Source organism: Vipera berus (assembly GCF_964194415.1).
Source record: "Vipera berus genome assembly, chromosome: 7".
NCBI classification, from domain to species: Eukaryota; Metazoa; Chordata; class Lepidosauria; order Squamata; family Viperidae; genus Vipera; species Vipera berus.
In genome coordinates, this window is record NC_138209.1 from 79,197,191 (window position 1) to 79,215,185 (window position 17,995).

A 17,995-nucleotide genomic window follows, 5' to 3' on the forward strand; every position below is an offset into this window, starting at 1 on the left:
CTGCCTTCAGTTGCCTTGGAGAATAGCTTGACTCCTTCTTCTTTGGGGCAGCCGGTCAAAGACTGGAAGACTGCTATTATGTCACCCCTGGTCCTTGTTTCTGTTTTTCCCCTTTATCCTTTTACTCTTGAACTCAATCTAGAGGATGATCAAGAAGAGGTTTCTATGTAACTACTCTATAAATTACGGATAACATATCAGTCTGCAATCCAGACTGCCACTGGCACCACCTGATCCTTTAATTATGGTTTCCAAACCCTGCCAAGGGGGTTCAAGAGCCAACACTAGTAGTGCTTATTGGTGGAAGCTTGTCAAAGAGAGAAGCAACCTAGAACTAAGGAGAAATTTCCTGACAGTTAGAACAATTAATCAGTGGGAAGACTTGCCTCCAGACATTATGGGTGCTGCTCCATCACTGGAGGTTTTTAAGAAGAGCTTGGACAGAATGGTGTAGGGTCTCCTGTTTGGGCAGGGGGGTGGGACTAGAAGACCTCCAAGGCCCCTTCCAACTCTGTTATTCTCTTGTTCTGTTATCCTGTTGTTTTTATGGGGGGAATGTCATTGGGCTTTCGGTATAATACACTTGAACGGGTGAGTTTAAGGAACGTCGGGCTTCAAATGCTTCAGGGGATTATGGGAATTTAAATTCCTCACCCCCGGAAGGCAACGAATGCTGAATTAGGCTGAGCAGATCTCAAGCTGAGAGCATCCGACTGTTTTTTTTAATGAGAATCTGATATGGAAATAGTATCAAGCAATCTTAGCTGGCTTTCACAAGTACTGTGTTTAACACAGCGGAAGAGGAGAAATATAATAATGCAATGCCGACATTTCAATGGGAAGAAGGACGTTTCTAAAGTCTTTTGAAAATAAAGTTTTGTTTCTCTTTTGCAGGAAGTGTGGAAGACCAGAAAAATACAGGCACCCCCAAATATAGTAACTTTATGTGAATTGAACAAAAACGGCAGCTGTTTGTTATTAGAAATTAAGTTCCCTGAAGGGATGAGGAAATAAACCAGGGGTCTTCAAACTTGGCCCTTTCATGACTTGTGTCTAGTTTAATGAAGAGAAAGACAAAGGGTGACAGCATAGCAGTTTCCCAATGTTTGGGGGGTTGTGACAAAGAAGAGGGAGTCAAGCTATTCTCCAAAGCCCCTGAAGGCAGGACAAGAAGCAACAGATGAAAACAAATCAAGGAGAGAAGCAGCCTAGAACTAAGGAGAAACTTCCTGACAGAACAATTAATCAGAGGAAAGACTTGCCTCCAGAAGTTGTGAGTGCTCCAACATTGGAGGTTTCAAAGAAGAGACTGGACAACCATTTGCCTGAAATGGTATAGGGTTAGGTCACCATGAACTCGGAGAACAAAATGGACATTGCCAACAAATTCGGAGTGCTTGGGTATGGTTAGGAGGGCACTGACTTTTCTAGCCTGCCCTATTTATCTTTCCTGGTAAAATACATGGGAAAATCCCATTGGAGGAAAATTCCACTTCCTGCCTAAGCAGGAGGATGGACTAGAAGACCTCCAAGGTCCCTTCTACTCTGTTATTCTATTTTGCTTTGTTCTGTTCTACTCTACTCCTATTCTACTCCTATTCTACCCCTACTCTACTCTACTCTACTCTACTCTACTCTACTCTGCTCTGCTCTGCTCTACTCTACTCTACTCCATTCCATTCCATTCCATTCCATTCCATTCCATTCCATTCCATTCCATTCTATTCTATTCTATTCTATTCTATTCTATTCTATTCTATTCTATTCTATTCTATTCTATTCTATTCTATTCTATTCTATTCTATTCTATTCTATTCTATTCTATTCCATTCCATTCCATTCCATTCCATTCCATTCCATTCCATTCCATTCCATATCTTCTATTCTATTCTATTCTATTCTATTCTATTCTATTCTATTCTATTCTATTCTATTCTATTCTATTCTATTCTATTCTATTCCATTCCATATCTTCTATTCTATTCTATTCTATTCTATTCTATTCTATTCTATTCTATTCTATTCTATTCTATTCTATTCTATTCTATTCTATTCTATTCTATTCTATTCTATTCTATTCTATTCTATTCCATTCCATTCCATTCCATTCCATTCCATATCTTCTATTCTATTCTATTCTATTCTATTCTATTCTATTCTATTCTATTCTATTCTATTCTATTCTATTCTATTCTATTCTATTCTATTCTATTCTATTCTATTCTATTCTATTCTATTCTATTCTATTCCATTCCATTCCATTCCATTCCATTCCATTCCATACAAATTTTCTATAATATTTCTATCTCTGGGGTTCATTATTTGTTTCCAGATTCTTTAACCTCCTTGCTAGATTCCTTCTTGAGGTGTCCTACTATGATCAAGGAAGTACATGATTTCATAAGAATTTGCCTTAGAAAATGCTTAGAAAATTTACTAAATGATCTACTTGGCCAATGAACATGGAGCTCATTTTAGTTGTACATGGCTAATCAGCTCTCTCTTTTTTACGACAGCTAAAATATTGTATGGCTTTTGAAGAACCAGAATAGAAAGAGTGTCGGTGCCATTGAACTTTTCGTGTTGGAGATAGCCAAGGAAAGTAACACATGCAACCTATAGTAAAATAGCCCAGAATTTTAACTTGAGGAATAAATGACCAGGCTCAAATTATCAAAATGTTGATAGATTATGTGTGGACCTAACATCCATTAAATTCCATAATACTGTAAAAAAAATGGAAAGTATAGAAGACAACCAGTAGCAAGATAGATGGATTCAATTACAGTGGCAATAGGAAATCTGAAGGAACAAGCTGGGATTAAATTGTCCTGAATAAATCTATCTATGTGGTCACTTAAGAGTTGACACTGACTTGATAACACATCATAAAGCGATCAACTTTTGCATTATTTGAATGTTAGGCTTACATCAGTGTCCTTGAAGCTATTTGTTTATTCCTGGGGTTGCAACTATTATCTCTCGTGAAACATTTAATTCAAAAGAAAGGTCTAATAATGACATCCAAATGATCTACCATTCTAGTGGTTGTATCCAAGCCACCGGGGCGTACCTAAAGACCTGAATGTCAACATTTTATTTATTAGGATTACCCTCTGTCAACAGATAATCCTGGATGTCGGACAGTGTCTTTTGACTGGATGATAAAACTTTCCACATAAATCAGATTGAACACAATTTTTCCATGGCCAAAATGGAAAATTCTTCTCCATTTTGGCATAGACAAGGAAGGCCATGGATAATTTCTTTATTCCTTGCCTCTCCTACATACTCAAGGACTAGACTGGTATAAAGTCTTTCCTCCATATTGGCAGGGCCTTCATCATCAAGATTTTTTTTTTTTAGAAAGCACACAGAAAAAAAATTAAGCTATTTTTGAAACAGCAGATCCTGGGCATAATTTTGAGAAATTGGTATACAAGGTAAGAAAACGTCTTGTGTCTCAGCAAGAGAATCTTCTACTTCAAGCGTGGAAATTCTTTGAAGACGGAAATTGTTTGTCAAGAATGCCTGAGGAAAAGCAGATTAATTTTGAGTTGGGCTGAGATGTTCTTGATCAGTTAATAGACAGGGGCAAGAATTGTTAATCACATTTTAAAGGCAAAGGTAGGCTAGGAATCTAATCAATAAACATCTCCCTGCCTTTCCTGAACTTTGTAATAGCACCTCAACTGAGTTAGTAGCTCACGCTTAAGTTCTGTCTTTGCAACGCATGAATACGGTGGAGTCTTTCAGTTACAATTTCTTGACAAAATAGGATAAGGAAAATAAAGTTCAATTTCTCATGATGCCTTGAACCCAACAAGAGAGTTTCATTTTCAGCAACAGCATGAATCAGTCTGTAGGTTTTCGAACTTATAGCCTCATATACTCCTTCGTGAAGGTAGGACTCTTTGGTATGGCTTCTTCTGCTCAAATATGTTTGGACGAGCCAACACCTAAAGTCATTCAGTCTGCCAACTTTTATTTCAATATTTTAATATCTTTATATTTTACTGCTGCACCTTTAATAAGTTGAGTAAAGATATCTCACAGAATCTATGGAGATTCTCCTTCATCCAAGGTCATGGTTCTCCCGTGGAAGGATTTATACTCCTTCAATCATTTATAAACCTCCAAGTGGCCTCAACGACTCTCTAAAAGAAGGCAAAGGACCAGCGGTCTGCAAGAACTGTAAATCTTTCCATTCCCCACCATCCAGTCAGAGCTGAAGAAGCTTCTGGGATGAGAAGCAAAAAGTTTTCAAAGAAAAAGCAAGAAAGTCCAGTTGCCTCCTGAAAAATGCACCTTTGGGATATTTCACAGTGATCCTAATAGCCTGTTTAAGCATAAGATTGGACTTGCAAAACCAATCTTAATGAATCTTCATGCTAAAAATGTTTAGATATCGCACATGCCCAGACCAGGAAGCAGTTTTAACCTGGCACCTTCCGAAGTCCTTGTCAAGAGGCTTAATTTAAAAGTAAAGCTGGGCTGATATAGGTGGAACATGCTAGTCTTGAGCCTGTCTTCAAAGAGCTGAAATGCAAATTGAATTTTCGTTTAGCAGGACCAGAATAAAACCTGTTAAGTCTGAATCAGGAATGCAGTTAAGGTTTATGCCTAGCCTAGTTACTTTCAGTAAGTTGGCCTAAGAAAGTGAATGAAGCTCGAGGCCAAGGTAGTTCTGACACCCACCAGGTAGGCCAGGGGTAGGCAACCTTGGCTCTTTTATGACTCGTGGACTTCAACTCCCAGAATTCCTGAGCCAGCATGGGGGAACTAAGGCCCCTTCATGACTTGTAGACTTCAACTCCTAGAATTCCTGAGCCAGCATGGGGGAACTAAGGCCCCTTCATGACTTGTAGACTTCAACTCCTAGAATTCCTGAGCCAGCATGGGGGAACTAAGGCCCCTTCATGGCTTGTGGACTTCAACTCCCAGAATTCCTCAGCCAGCATGGCTCAGCATGGAAACCTCTCCCTTTCCCCTCAGCATGGCTGGCTCAGGAATTCTGGGAGTTGAAATCCACGAGTCATAAAAGAGCCAAGGTTGCCTACCCCTCAAGTAGGAAGATGGTTCAATGAGGAGAAAGAGGTTATTGGGATGGTTGCTCATGTCAATCCGAGAGAACCCATCAAAGTGCTAATCTCCATCCTCACCCAGGTTCTTGATGCTTTGAAGTGAACTTTCCTTTTAGATATTGCAGCCCAGAGTCCTGATCTGACTTGCCACGTCAAAGCAGGCGTCTCTTTCAATCTCTCAGGTCTGCTTTGGTGGGGAGATTTGATCAAAGGGTCATCGAATCAAAGCTCTCATTCAGCAGTGTGCAACGTCCTGATAGGCAGCCCATGCAGCAATTTCAACTTTGTGTCGAATGAGTCCTAATTAGCTACTCCTGTCAGAATCCTTGCAATTGCATTTGGCACCGGCTGTACTTTTGTGATCATCTTTGAGAAGAGCCTCCAGCTGCAACTGTGGCAGCAAGAAGTTTACAAAATCTGTCTGGGAACTCTTATCTAGACCATCAGTCAAAGCCAGAAGTCATGAAACAAAAGCACAGAAATCCTCCAGGTTTATGCATTCCCTAGATCAAGGTTACTTTACAGCAGAAAGTAGTTCTGGTTAGATGGCTTTCCCACACCCACCCACACAAAGAAAGTAAATATTTCAGCAACACATACTGTACCTCTCTCTTCCTGCCTCCTGGAATTTATGAACTGTTGTTGTGACTCACAGGAATAGATGTAGAAACTAACTACATCTGACCCAAGTTACATTTAATCTGGCATCCTATTTAAAAATGAGTAAATCTCCTTTTGCTTCTTCAGATCGGTAATAAATCCCAAAGGTGCTTTTTTCAAAAGGCAACCAAACTTAGTTTTTCCTTGAAGCCCTTTCACTTCTCATCCAAGAAGCTTCTTCAGTTCTGAGTGAATGGTGGGGAAATGGAAGGATTTATATTCCTTGCAGTCATCTGGTTGTTAGTACTCTCTCTGAGAATCGCTGGGGCCACTTTGGAGGTTCATCTGAATCCCACATTACATTACATCTACATTGAGATTCAACAGCCCTCTCTTAACAGAGGGGGAGGAATATGACACCACCTATCTCCTGTCTACAACACAGTCCCTTTCAGCGGTTCCAAGAAGGCTCCACACCCATTTACACTATTCAGGTTGACCCTGAGGGCAGAGATAAACCTCCAGGTGGCCCCAATGACTCTTTAAAAGAGTGCAAACGGCCAGGTGACTGCAAGGAATGTAAATCCTTCCATTCCCCGCCACCATTCAGTCAGAGCTGAAGAAGCTTCTTGGATGAGAAGCAAATCTTCTTCAAGGAAAAAGCAAAGAAAGTCCAGTTGCACCTTTGGGACAACCATGACCTGGACGACTGGGAATCTCCATAGAGGTTTAATGAGTGGAGCCAAATGTTTGTGTTCCTTGGGTTTTTTTTGGGGGGGGACCTTGGGCAATTTTAAGGGGACTCAAATATGTGCCTGAAGTCTTGCTAATGCTGAAGGAACTCATTCATCCCTTGAAACCTCTTGAAACACTCACTGGCCCCATCTATCTCGGGGTGGTGGCCTACACCTGTCATATGGCCCCTGTTTCAGCCCCCATGAAAGGGAAGACATAAGAGGAGGGTGTGTAATGGTGTGTGTTGAATTGAAATCCAGTGAAGCAATGGCCAAGGATGACTTGAACAGACAAGGTATGAATGAGGTGAAGGGCTGCACGAATATAAATCCTCCCATCCTCCCCACTTCAGTCAGAACTGAAGAAGCTTCTTGGATGAGAGGCAGAATGTCTTCAAGGAAAAGCAAAATCCAGTTGCCTTTTGGGGAAAAAAAGCACCTTTGGGACAGCTGTGACCGGGATAATCTCTGCAGATCAATAAGTGTATAGTTGCCACCTGCAGATAATCTCTGAAGCTCTGCATTCTACACATGTTCACAACTGTTTACGATATGTCAGAATATGTACACTTAACTACCCGCAATTGTGCAACCGTGCAGGACATGTGTAATAAAATACGGGATAGGTAAGCCAGCCAAGGGGACTGATTTTTAACATGGCAAAAGGGCAAAATGCTCTGTGGTTGCATCGGAAAAAGCAGCTGATCATTGCCAACAGGAAGAATCCCAAGAGGTACAGGAGACACTTCTGATAAATTGCTCATGTCAGTCAGCAGAAGAGTGTTTTTAACCTTAAAATACACGCTTTGCCATTCCCAATTTTTACTTCTGGCAGAGCTAGGTAACCGAGCAGGCACTTTGTCTCCTTCGAGTGAGCAAAATATTTTTGTCCGTCCTTTCTGAAGCTGCCATATTTCATTTAATGACATCTAAAAATAGCGTAGGAGGAAATTTTTAGTAGGGCGTGCTATCCCGCCTGTTTTTCAGTCGAATTGTGGGGGCTCCAGAACAAGAGTCTTTTCAACAACATTCAAAATGGCAGCCGGAGTTACACAATCAAAGCTCTTTTTGCGTGTGTGGCATGTGTGACACACAGAGAAGGGGTGGCCTTTCGTTGTGCAGTAGCAGCAGCAATTTTGATTATTTTATTTTTTATTTTTATTTTCTCTGCAGACCTCCAAGTTCCAGACGTTCTTAAACCTGTTTCAGTTTGATATGGGGACAATCTATTTCAACAGATTCTTGGTTCAGACATGTGAAACAGGAAAAAAAAGTCCTGTCATGGGCATTTTTAAAACAAACATTTTACAAATATGCCTTTCCTTTCCTTTCCTTTCCTTTCCTTTCCTTTCCTTTCCTTTCCTTTCCTTTCCTTTCCTTTCCTTTCCTTTCCTTTCCTTTCCTTTCCTTTCCTTTCCTTTCCTTTCCTTTCCTTTCCTTTCCTTTCCTTTCCTTGGCTTATACTACGGAGAGGAATAAGAGATGGATTAATTGTCTTGCCTCTGCTATAGATCTACAGAGTCTTTTTAAAAAAATGGAAGGGTTGGGAAGCTTTATCTAGAATGTTCTTTTAGTGTAACCCTAAGAGAGGCTCAATTTCAGTGACTGAATAGAGTAATTTCCAGTGAAAATATGGCTTTGTAAGATGAAATGTTTCTAGCTATGAAAAGGCAAGGCAAGGGTTATTTTTTTTCCTTACAAATTATTTCTGTCTGTGAATAGAGAAATAATAAATATACTCTTTGCTTAGCACAAACTAGAACCCAAATTAATTACCTCATAGTGACATCTAAATATTCTCCATGAGCAAATAAAGCTGGGCGAGCCATTTTATCAATTCTTTTTTCCCTTCCTACTAAATGAGAAATATTTCAGAAATCCATAGTAGAATTGACCATTAGCAGAAACAGATTTTCTCATTGTTCCTTGCTTTCTGCTACTAAAGTTGGTAGCATCAACAGTCAAGTTGGAGGCCTTCACACAATTTTCCAGAAGGCTTCAGATAGAAAGCATCATTGGGGGGGGGGGGGTAATTATGCCACGTATTGGAACAGATCAAGATAACAGTGGAAAAAATTGACCAGCATTCAACCAAGAAACATTTTCTAGGGAACTGGGGGGAAAAAATAAAAGAATTAATGCAGACTTTCACTGGGAAACATGTTTTTGAAAAGTTCATCTCAGCTGAATTCAAGCAGATGAATTCCCATGTTTGATCTGAAGTATCAATCAGAATAGAGCTGGAAGGGACCTTGGAGGTCTTCTAGTCCAGCCCCTTGCTCAAGCAGGAGAACCTACCATTTCAGACAAAGAGCTGTCCAGTCTGTTCTTAAAAACCTCCAGTGTTGGAGCACCCACAACTTCTGAAAGCAAGCTGTTCCAGGGATTAATTGTCCTCACTGTCAGGAAATTCCTCCTTAGCTCTACAGTAGGTTGCTTCTCTAGGTTGCTTGATTAGTTTCCATCCATCCATCCAACAAGAGCCTTGGTGGAGCAGTGGGCTAATGCCTCCTTAAGTAACACCAGCTGCCTGCAATTAGTGCAGGTTCGAGTCCCACCAGGCTCAAGGTTGACTCAGCCTTCCATCCTTCCCAGGTAGGTAAAATGAGGACCCAGATTGTTGGGGGCAATTAAGCTGACTTTGTAAAAATGCCGCTTGGGGTGTGTGTGTGAAAGCCCTAATAAGCAGGCATATACATAGAATGAAGGCTCCTGCTAAGCTTGTAAGCCGCCCTGAGTCTTCGGAGAAGGGCGGGATATAAATGGAATTAAAATAAATAAAATAAATAAATAAATTGTTGCTTGTCTTGCCTTCCGGTGCTTTGGAGGATAGGTTGACCCCCCCCCTCTTCTTTGTGGCAGCCCCTCAAATACTGGAACATTCTCTAGACTGGCCATTCCCAACTTCTGCAACCGTTCTTCATACGTTTTTGTCTCCAGGCCTTTGATCATCTTAGTTGCTCTTCTCTGCACTTTTTCCAAAGTCTCAGCATCATTTCTCTCATGTGGTGACCAAAACTGGATGCAGCATATTCTAGGTGTGGCCTTACTAAGGCTTTATAGAGTGGTACTAATACTTCACCTGATTTTCATTCTATGCCTCTCTTTCTACAACTAAGGATTGTATTAGTTTTTTTGGCTGCTGCTGCTGCACACGGCTGGCTCATATTTAACTGATCGTCCACTGGGACTCCAGGGTCCCTCTCACTGTTACTGTTTTTGAGCCCGGTTTCACCTAATCTGAAAAACAGTAACTGTAAGAGGGATCTCACAGTTGATAGGCCTGACACAAAGCTTTACTATTTTAGTTCCCAAATTGGCTTGGAAACCACTTCCCCACCACTGCATTGCCCTGAGCATCTTCTGAAACAGCATCCAAAAACTCGAGCAATAAACTCCATTCTGATTCCTGTACAACAGGAAGCCTGAACAAGCATAAGATCCCTCCTTGGCCGATGCATTGATGCTCAGCTTAGCTTCACGTGGATGGCAGATTGCCTTGGGATATTTTCCACAAAGAAAAAGCTGGACCTGGGAAAGATTGTCACGTATTATTGCATTTGACATATCGATAACATTGAAAATCATTTCCTAATTTCCAGAGGAATGTCTTGGACATGTTTTCTAAGTCATGTCGAAAGATTAACTGGAGTATCCCGGTATAATGGGAATAATGAAGAATGTTGGTGAATGAGTTCTGCAAAACAGTCAATTTGCTTCTTAAATTGGAAACTGTGAAGGCTCGGTATAAATTAAACCGGAGAGCTTTTTTTCTTCGTCATTTTTGTTAAATTTGAGACTGGTTCAATCGTAAATGCTGGGTAAACAGGGGCAGTATGAAACAAGAGCACTCGTTAAAGAGGGAAGGTATGAAAGTTTTATTAAATTAAAAGAAGAGGAGGAAAAGGAAGGAATTGGTGAAATAATTTTCTTCTGCAGGGAGACAATTCTGGCTTTGCATCACAAGGAAAAAGCAGCCAGTTGCTCAGTTAAGCATAATTTATATAACTGTGGAAGGGGGATGCTACGGACATTAGTGAGGGCGGAGTGAACTGCTTCTCAGTGTGAGTAAATGATGTGTAAAATGAAATCCCTGAGGAGAAGTTACCAAAAGGTCAAATATTGAGAAGGCAGTCTACTTCTAGATACTCCATTTCTGACTTCAGATGTTAACATATTCCAGACTCTGTGTTTGGAGAAATAAAACAGAAGGATCCAGGAACTAGAATCATATCCTCTGTAGACAGACGGAAATAAATGGGAATGTTTATCTTTAGAAGATTTAGAGGAAAGTTGGGGGTAGTTTCAAATACTTTAAAAAAGGATGCCATCCAGTAGAACATCAAGATCTTTCTATTCCACAAAGAAGGACACCGAATGATGGAATTAAGTTACGGGAGGACAAATTCCAGTTATACATTGAGAACCACCTATAACAATCATGTGTCTTAAAAAAAAAAGAATTATGAATGAAAAATCTCTGATGACAGCTCTAAGTTATCATATAATAATTTCTTTGGACCTATGGACAAATGAAATATAATTTGCAATGCTGTGTGATTTGCTTGTTTTATCGCTTATTGAAAGTATGGTCTAGAATCTAGAAGACAGATGATAAAATAGTTCCAAGCACAGGCATTAATGTCACAATCCTATATCACCGATTATACAGGATGGACTTATTATTTATATCATTGATAAGCAATATACATTAAGAGCATTTAAATAAATCTCCACTAACTTCTCATTTCTCTCATTTGTGCGTGTGTGTATGTGTGTGTTCGAGAATGAGGGAGGGAGAAAAATATAAATGCAAAAAATTCTAAAGTACTAAGAAATTCCAATCTTTTAGAAGATTATTAACTTATATGAAAGGGGTCATAATAATAGGCATCGGGCGATATTGAGTCTGGAATTTGATTGGCAAAGATATGGAGGGGAAGAAATACCCAGCCTTGCAATCAAATGAGCAGATGAAGCAGATAAAGCAGAGACATTCAAGGCAAACCACGGGATCTTTTAATTTTCTTATGAAAGCACTTATAAAAGGTGAGATTTTTTTCTCAAATTGAAACAAGCTGCTTAATCTTATTCTTTCTTCTTTTCTTTTTTCTTTTTTCTTTTCTTCTTTTCTTTTCTTCCTTTTTTCTTTGCTTTTCTTTCTTTTCTTTTTTCTTTTTTCTTTTCTTTTCTTCTCAAAATCACGTAACTGCACCAGGTAAAAGACTCTTAGACTTACAAAAACCCAAGATTTAGCTCTCAGTTCTCTTCTAAAGCTTGTGACAGCTTTCCAACGCAATTGACACCAAGCAGTCAAGGCTGAAAAGTACCTCGAAGTTTGTCTTTGCCACCCACCGTGAAACCAAGATGAAGCCTTGCTGGTTGCTTGTAAAGGATGCCATGTAGTTTTGGACAACGTAAATCCAACAGACCCAAAGATGGTTTTTCAAGAGGCCACTGGACTTTGTTTTTCTTTGAAGATGTTTCACTTCTCATTCAAGAAGCTTTTTCAGCTCTGACTGCATGGTGGAGAATGGAAGGATTTATACTCCTTGCAGTCATCTGGTCTTTAGCGCTCTTTCTGAGAGTTGTTGAGTCCACTTGGGGCTTTATCTGTGTCCCCAAGGTCTCCTGAACCAGGATGCAAGCAGGTGTGGAGCCTTCTTGAAGCTGTTGAAAGGACTGTGTTGTAGACAGGAGATGGGTGGTGTCTTTTCCCCACCCCCTCCGTTGAGAGAGGGCTGTTCATTTTTACTGTAGATGGCCTCTTTGACTCCTCTTTCAAACCAGGGGTCCTCTCAGTCCAAAATGTGAAGTTTGCTGTCTTTGAAAGAGAGCGGCCTTTGTCTTTCAAATGCAGATGGACCACTGAATCTCGTCCTGCATTCCTATGTTGTGCCATGAGTTTGTGAAGTAGTTGTTTTGTTTCTCCAGTGTTCAGGTCTGCACATGGCTCATTGCACTGTAATATAAAATTGTGTTAGGGACGCGGTGGCTCAGTGGGTTAGGATGCTGAGGTTGTCGATCAGAAGGTTGGCAGTTTGGCGGGTCGAATCCCGAGTGCCGCATAGCAGAGTGAGCGCCTAAGTAGAAAAATAGGGACCACTCCGGTGGGAAGGTAACAGCGCTCCGTGCGCCTTTGGCGTCTAGTCATGCCGGCCACATGACCACGGAGACGTTCTCGGAAAAGCGTTGGCTCTTCGGCTTTGAAACGGAGATGAGCACCGGCCCCTAGAGTCAGAAACGACAAGCACGCGTGTGCGGGGGAACCTTTAGCTTTTACCTTTTATAAAATGGTGTGTGTGTGTGTGTGTGTGTGTGTGTGTCACATTGCTAAGTTTTTGAAGCACCTTTGGGACAACCACGACCTGGATGAGGGGGAATCTCCACAGACCTAAACCCCAACAGAGCAAGCTCCCTAACTTTGGAGCATGACTAGTTCAAAGAGACATTTTGCGTGTATCCAGACACCCGCAAACATTTGTATCTCCATTCCTGTGAAATCCACATTAAACCCTATCAAAATGATCTGTGACACAAAAATGAAAATCTGGCATCAATGATTTACTCATCTTATGCACTGGCAATGGGGGTTGGGGAGTCCAGGGGGAAGTAAAATTCTACTCATGGTTTGCTGACAGTGTAGCCTATTCTGAACCTATTGAGAAGAGAACGATCTACTCAGAACTGTGAGATGCAAGTAAACATCCTGTTGGCCAATCTCAGCTCAAGCCAACAACCTCTGCAAAGTTCCTGGGTGTGATTTTAAAAGATCACTGCTACTGCCATCAACCTTTTTCCTAATGTGCTTTCCTGTGATCTTTATCTGAGCTTCAGCACATGGTTCATTAATTCAGTTCATTAATTTCCACTTGTTGGTTCCCCCTAAATTGGGTTTCCAAGCAGTAAATGTTCAACTCTCTTTTCAAGCAGTGCCATCAAAGTTATTGAAGAGAGATTTCTCTCTTTTGTACATCCTTAACTGTGGTGTCAGAAGAATAATTTGGGGTTCCGACTGGAGCCGGGGTTGCGCAAGAATAAATAAAAATGAGATCCAGAGAGCTGTGAGGAAAGAAGAAATATTCATTCCTCAAAGCAAGGAGTTTGCCTTTTGGGGCAGCTGTAGAGAAATGGGGCACAGCAACGCTGTTTTATAGGGGAGCTTGTCCTGAGTGCGAAAATGTCTAAGAGTATAACTTTACTGAGGATTGCATAGAAGTAGAAAAGCCATTTCTGACAACTGTATGTGCAAACAGCATAGGGAAACTTCCCCTTTCCCCTCCTGGACCTCCCATTTCCCAATGGCCACCAATCATCTGCACTCACATTGTTCTGGGAACAGTCTGTCTGCCTTGGAGGTTCCCAGCCAATGACCTTGGGTGCCGGGTCTGTCTCAGGCTTCCAGTCGGCGATGACAAATGTTGTGTATGTAGGATGCTTTGGCTGGCACAGCCAACCTAACATCACTGGCATCACTCAGGTGATGTGATTGGTAAACCTGTCTGGCGGGAAATATACTACACCGGGTTGGGTGTTACCTGGCCGGTGGGAAAACAGAGCAATTGGGTTGGTCAGCTGGTGGGGCATCAGTAGTATATAAGGGATTGACAAGGGTAGGACTGTGCTTCCATTATGTGATCAATAAAAGGAACAGTTCGTGTACCCTGTCTCATTCTTGTGTCCATGTGGCCGCACACTATACAACAGTGGCGACGAGGATGGGATCCCGTGAAGCGCTGTGAGCCGAACGCTGGAAAAGCGGCCGAAGCAAATTCCGCAAAGAGCGGAGGAGCAGCAGCGCGAAGCGGGAGATTTAAAAAAAAACAACTGTCAAAGAAGAGAACAGAATGGCGAAGCTCGGCGTGGTGAGAGAATTCGACGTGCATCACCCAGAAGAGTGGGAAGCCCACGTGGGACAAGTGGAAGGATACTTGGTGGTCAATAACATCACGGAGGACCAAAAGAAAGCGGCGTATACTTGAGAGATTAAAGCAAGAGTGGGCAACTATAACCACTTTATAATTGAGAACACAGAATAATAAAAGAGTCAGAAGATACCTTGGAAGTCTTCTAGTCCAACCTCCTGTTCAAGCAGCAGACCTGATACCATTCTACCATTTTGGAAAGCCTCCAGTGATGGAGCACCCACAATTTCTAAAGGCAAGTCATTCCATTGGTTGATTGTTCTCACCGCTAGGAAATTTCTGCTTAGTCCTAGATTGCTTCTCTCCTTGGTTAGTTTCCAGCCATTGCTTCTTGTCTTGCCTTTTGGTACTTTGGAAAATAGTTTGACTTTGGCTCTTTTGGAATATCTGTGGATTTCAACACGGCTGGCTCAGGGATTCTGGGAGTTGAAGTCCACAAGTTGTCAAGTTGCCACTGCTGCTCGCCCCATGGGATATAGAAGGTTAGAGTTTTAGTCTGGTGAGATTCTGTGTAAATAAGGAACTGGACTCAGTTTGATCTCATTATGTTGGCTTTGAATTTAGGCTTGATAGCTAGGCTGATCTAATGCAGTAATCCAAAGTTAAATAAATAATTCCCCTTTTGTTTTTTTGTGATCGTGCTTACGTGTCACCTTTTTTTCAAGCAGGCCTTCTCCAGATGCACTGGATTTCAGTTCTGATATTCCCCCATCCGCACGGCTAGCAATGATCCAAACTGCATTTTGACAAACCTGTCCAACATTTATTGGCAAAGGCAGATAACTATGAACCATGATTCTCGTGCGTTTAGCTTCTTGAAATCATGGGATACATAAGGAGCAAATTATTTTATTTGGAAAAGATTTTTTTAAAAAAAAATTAAATAAATAAATAAAATAAATAAATGAAAAAAGGTTAAAATGTACATGCTTGCAATTTACTTCTTGGAAGTTGCCCCTGGAAGATTCATTTAGGGGTCTAGTAACTTCTACAGCTCATTTGCAGGGAATATGAATAGCAGCTAAAGCAAACTATGGTGCTTACACATGCTGTAACTAGCCAAAGGGAAGCCGTTCGTAAACTAGCTAACCATCTGCTTTCAGAAAAAGTCATCTCTGAGGGAGAGGTTGGTGCTGGTTTGATTTTTAAAAAAATCCCTCCTTATCCATCTCCAATTCTTTTATTTCCTGGCAGATTCCGCTTGCAAAGAAAAGAAAAAAAAACCCACAAAGCTAAGAAACAGCGAAAAATACTCTCTTTAGAATCCAGATTGCTGTAATTCCTCTATTTTAATCTGCAGGATGAAAACCACAATAAAAAGGTTAGCATCAGCGAGCAGATCCCTTGATTTTGTTGTTTGTCAATATGTTGCTTTATTGCAAGACCGTGCTTACACAGGGAGAGAATCGGGACCCAAACGTTCAATGAATAATTGAACCTTGATCCAATATTCCAGGGGTCCCCAACCCCAGGCTGCGGCCTGTTCAGAACTAGGCTGTGGAAGCGTCGGGCAAGTGCGTGTGTGTGTGTGTGTGTGTAGTTCCACTTGCTCGTAAAGTGGGTGGACTTGGGTGTGAACGCAGTTCCATTTGTGCGTTCCTGCCTGCCTGCTTACACAAATGGAGCTGCACTCACACAGGACCCAGCCCCTTCCCCCTCCCACCGGTCCGCAAAGCCAGAAAGATTGGAGACGTTGCAATATTTGTGTTGTTGTGAACCTTGGTTTACAGCTGAAAGGGTCTTGAACGAAAGGTGACCATATTTTCATGATAATGGTAAAGCAAGCAGCGCTTTAAAAAGTGGTGGTTTCCACCTATGCAGTATATATCATACAGCCAGACAAGTGTAAACACTTAAAAATGACTTTAAGGGCTCCGTTTATAAACACTGTAAATCAGTTGGATGTAAAGAAGGGGGGAAGTCAGAAATTAAATACCTAGGTATTTTTTTTTTCCTAAGCAGTTCCTTCTTTCCTCATTTATAAATAACAATGCTGTGGAGAATTTAGGAATAAGTATTAAGCTCAAGGATTGAAAGTTTTGCCTATTATAAAATGATTCAGTGCATCTGCTTGCCAACGTCACATTAAGTATAAATTGTAGAATGTAAATTGTACGATTCGTACTAAGCATTAATGTAAACTTTTCACATCCTTAAAAGTTTAATTAATTTAAATCATCACAGTGTTAACCATTTTTATTTTCTGTTGTATAAACACATTGCAGATGTTAACTAAGTATATTGGTATTATTCGCATCTTATAATGCAGTGAAACAATTAACTGGGGGAAAAAGAAATGAATAATTCAGCTAAATGTGTTCTGAAGACTGCTATGTATTTATTTATTTATTTTTGTTAGCAGTTGCAAGTCTCCTGAAAGAGGCTACAGAGATCATGGAATCAGAGGAGAAAGCTAGAGAGATCATGGAATATATCAGGAGGAAGGGTAAAACTACAAGCTGGTGTCTGTTCATCCTTTTCAATGGCCTGCAAAGTTGGGATCATTTGTCCTATCTATGGGATATTTAGTAAAAGCCTTTAGTAAAAGAGGACAACACCTGGAAATGACAAAAGCAAATGAAGTCATTTTAATGAAAAGAATAGTGAAACAATGGCTTCCTTCCTTGCTGGAAAGAAATCTTCCTTAATGGATGGAGTTTCCATTATATACTCACACACCAGTTGCTATGGAGATCGATTGTTTACTCAAGGTCGAGGAGATGACAGCAGAGAAGGAATGAAAAACCACAAAAGAAGGCTCTGAAAGAAACTTGCCTCTGAGTAAGTTTTGTTTTTAAACTTGCATGAAGAAAAATAGTTAAAACCCAGTCCAGGGGTTCAAGAGCTAGAACAGGGCTGTCAGTCAGCCCAGAGATCAGAGGTTCATAAGCAGAAACCACACAAACATCGCACAAGAGCCACAGATCAGAAATTTGTTTCCAGCAAAGGTACAAGGGGTGAGGTTGCCTCTTAAATCAGCCAGCTGCCTTTAATTAAGGGATTTACTCTCTTGCTTGGCAAGGAACCTGATAGGACATCTCCGCTCTTCTTTCCACTTGCCAAGTGTGGGGCTGACTGCTCCAGCTGCTCAGATTATCCTACAAAGGGGTCAAACTGCTTTCCAAAGCACCAGGCAAGACAAGAAACAGTGGTTGGAAAATAACCAAGGAGAGAAGCAACCCAGAACTAAGGAGAAACTTCCTGACAGTGAGAATAATTAACCAGTGGAACTACTTGCCTCCAGAAGTTGTGGGTGCTCCATCACTGGAGGCTTTCAAGAAGAGACTGGGCAACCATTTGTCTGAAATGATAGAGGGTCTCCTGCCTGAGCGGGAGGGTTGGACTAGAAGACCTCCAAGGTCCCTTCCAATTTTTATTATTTTGAAAATAAAATTTAAAAGGTGGTGCTCGTGTTTGATCAGCCTAAGGTGATTCTTGGTCTGTTACACAGGTTCTGCTGGAACCAATTCCTCACATTCACAGTCAATGTTTAAGTCCTGGCCCATGATAGAAGCCTTGAATTCTTAGTACATGAAAGAGATATCCCTCTATTAATTTTTCCCTTAAGGAAGAGAGCTTGCTGTTTATCCCGCTGGGCTCATTTCCTACCTGCAGAAAACCATTCGTTTTAAAATGGGAAGAGACCTCTTCC